General features: G+C 40.5%; 1 pseudogene; it reads right to left on the bottom strand.

The window, feature by feature from the left end:
- Positions 1-237: 237 nt before the first annotated feature.
- LOC112473244 lies at positions 238-354 on the bottom strand (annotated as a pseudogene).
- Between the last annotated feature and the right edge of the window lie 2858 nt (positions 355-3212).

Raw genomic sequence — 3212 nt, 5'->3', positions numbered from 1 at the left:
TGAGGACATGGACTCAGACATTTAGGTCTTAAGGCTTCCCAAAGTCATGGGTCGGGCCTGTAGTTTCTGTCCTCCTATTCAGTCTCTTTCTATCTGGTCAGGAAGTGTAACTGAAGCTTTATGTTTTTTCCAGGTGTTTATTGTAGGTGACTGTGTTCAGCTCCCACAGCTGCACTGACCCGATTCGATCTACTCAGGGCTCTAACCACTCGAGCAGTGTTTTTGTTTTTTTTTTTCTCCCTACAGCACCTGGTCTTCCTAGGTGGTCTCCCATCCAAGTACTACCCAGGCCCAACCCTGCTTAGCTTCCAATCAGACGAGATCAGGCACATTCAGTGTGGCATGGCCGTAGTAGATTCAAGCAGTGGTTTGAAGGCCTTTAGAGCAATAAACCAGACGTCGAAACTAATTTGAGTTATGCTTATGTTCTAATCATTCACCCTCTAGCCAGTCAGTTTCAAATAATCTTAAATTAGACTTTGTGAAAAATTCCAGAGTTGATCGCCCTCATTTCCAATGATTTTATTAGATAAGTCAGAACCATAAAACCTGTGCATTTTTCCTTTGTAAAAAATATTATTTTCAAATAGTTATAGAGTCACAGCAAGTTGCAAAAATACAGAGGGTTCCCATGTACCTTTCATTCAGTTTCCCCTGATGATTACACCTAACATAACTGTAGTATAATACCCAAATCAGGGCATCAACATTGTTGCAATGTGTGTGTATAGCTCTATGTTGTTTTTTAACGTGTAGCTGTCTCTCTGGTCAAGATACAGAACTGTTTAGTCCCTAACAAAACGTGTACCTGTTTTTTAATGTGTAGCTGTCTCTCTGGTCAAGATACAGACTGTTTAGTCCCTAACAAAACGTGTACCTGTTTTTTAACGTGTACCTGTCTCTCTGGTCAAGATACAGAACTGTTTAGTCCCTAACAAAACCTCCATCATGCTATCCCTTTATAGTTTCATTCATCTCTCTCCCTCCCCAATCAGTGTGGTTTTAAACGTATTCATCTAACCTTTATTCAGTGCCTTCTGTGTGTCTTACCTATTAATAGGCAAGGAAATACACAGATAGATATACCATACTCCTTGTTCTGGAATATCTCACAGACAGGGCTACAGTCACGTACCCCGTAAATGATAGCGTAATGTGGTAGTTCTGTGATAGGGATTAACTCAGGGTGCTAGAACAGCAAGAAAGATTGGAGAGTTTAGGAGTTATGGAGTGTTGGATTAATACTTCCTGCAAAAGTTTCAATTCTGGGTTGATATTGAAGGATGAAATGGAGTTATCTGGTGCTCAAAAAAGAGAGATTTTAGGCAGATAAGTTTGGGGAAAAGTTGGCATTTCAGAACTGTGGAAGCCTAGGGGGTGATGTGCAGAGGGAAATGTGCTGGGAGGTGAAGTGGAGGAGTGGGGAGGAGACAAACTGTGGAATACCATCTGGCTACTGAATTGAGGTGGCTGAACTAGTCCTTCAAGTGATAGAGAGCCACTGAAAGGTTTAAAAATGGAGAATAGTGTATTCAGCTCTATCTTTTGCATGTAGAGAGACCAGTTAGGAAATGATTGCAGTCCCAGATAACTTATGCGGAGAGCATAAGAACCTTTTTTGACCTCTGAAGGACATCAGGATGGGGAGGGTGGAATGTGACAGGAATGAACAAGCCCTTTTTCCAAGATAGATGTCTTTCCTTTTTCTTTAGGTTGTATCAGTTTCCTTGAGAACAAATCCCTAGGATAAAAGTCTAAGATGAATGCTAGTAGAATAATTTCCTGCTTATCCAGAGATCTTGTGACTTCATTGAGGGCCAACACAGCACAGACTTGGATAAGGAGAGGCCTCTGACTGGTTAAAACAAACTCATGCTTTTCTTTTGAAATATCCTTCAGGCCCTTTTACTCAGAGCCTTCTTGACAATTCAAGTGCAGTTCTCAAAAGTTTGGTTACTTGGTTTCTTCTCCTTCAATATAACAAAAATTAAAAACTATCTTTTAAGGAGTGTCTGCTTGGTGCCAGGTTCTGTGTAAGATGCTATGCACGTTATCTCACTAACCCCCTCAATAACCCTTAGGTGAGGTAGCAGTTCTTTTCACTTTCCAAGAGAGGTATTGAGGCTTAGCAAGGCTAATTAGCCACCCAGGTCACAGAGCTAGTGAGTTCGTGACATCAGGACTCCAGCCCAGGTCTGGCTGCTCTCAGCCAGATGCTCTGTAGTGTAGAAGACACAGATCATAAGATGAGAGGGAAGAATGTCAGCCAGGAGCGGCACCAGGACAAAGAAGGGAATAATGTGGATTAAGAAATGGAATAACTGTTAAATGATTTTCTATGAGCTTTACACAAGGAGTGTATCAGTCAATGTTCTCCAGAGAAACAGAATTAAAAAGATATGTGCACACAGAGACAGAAACACACACACACATGCCTACACACATAGAGGGAACTATAAAAAGTCTGGCTAGAAGTGTGTGTGTGTGTGTGTGTGTGTGTATTTAAATAGGCTATGAAATTATGTAGGTGGCTAAGTCCCCAAATCTACAGGCTGAGTTAGTAAGCTGGAGACCCAAGAGAACCAATGGCATAGTTCCAGTCCAAAAGCTGGCAGGCTTGAGACCAGGAAGAGCTGATGTTTTGGTTTGAGTCCACAGGCAGAAAAAAAGCCCATGTCTCAGTTTGAACACTGTCAGGCAGGAGGAAGTCTCTTTTATTTGAGGAGGATTGGCTTTTTTGTTATTCGGACCTTCAACTGATTGGATGAGGCCCGTCCACACTAGGGAGGGCAATCTGCTTTACTCAGTCTATTAATTTAAATGTTAATCTCATCTAATGTACAGTATAGTGACTATAGGCAATAACATTGTATTATAACCATTAAACTTGCTAAGAGACTAGAACTTAATTATCCTAACCACTAAAAAGAAATAATTGTGTAATGTGATAGAAGTGCTACTTATCCCTATGTTGAGAATCATATCACCATATATAAATGTATCAAATTAACGTGTTGCACACCTTAAATTTACACATTATATGTCAAATACGTTTCAATGAACAATGTTAATCTTATCCAGAAACACCCTCACAGAAACTCCTAGAATGTTTGACCAAATATCTGGGCACCCTGTGGCCCAGTCAAGTTGACACATAAAATTAATTGTTGCAGAGATGAGGACAGAATAATGGAGACAAAAAACTAAAAAAA

This window comes from Pteropus alecto, unplaced genomic scaffold (genome assembly GCF_000325575.1).
Source record: "Pteropus alecto unplaced genomic scaffold, ASM32557v1 scaffold98, whole genome shotgun sequence".
NCBI lineage: Eukaryota > Metazoa > Chordata > Mammalia > Chiroptera > Pteropodidae > Pteropus > Pteropus alecto.
Note: the sequence above shows the minus strand (reverse complement) of the source record. Positions and strands in the feature narration are given on the sequence as shown.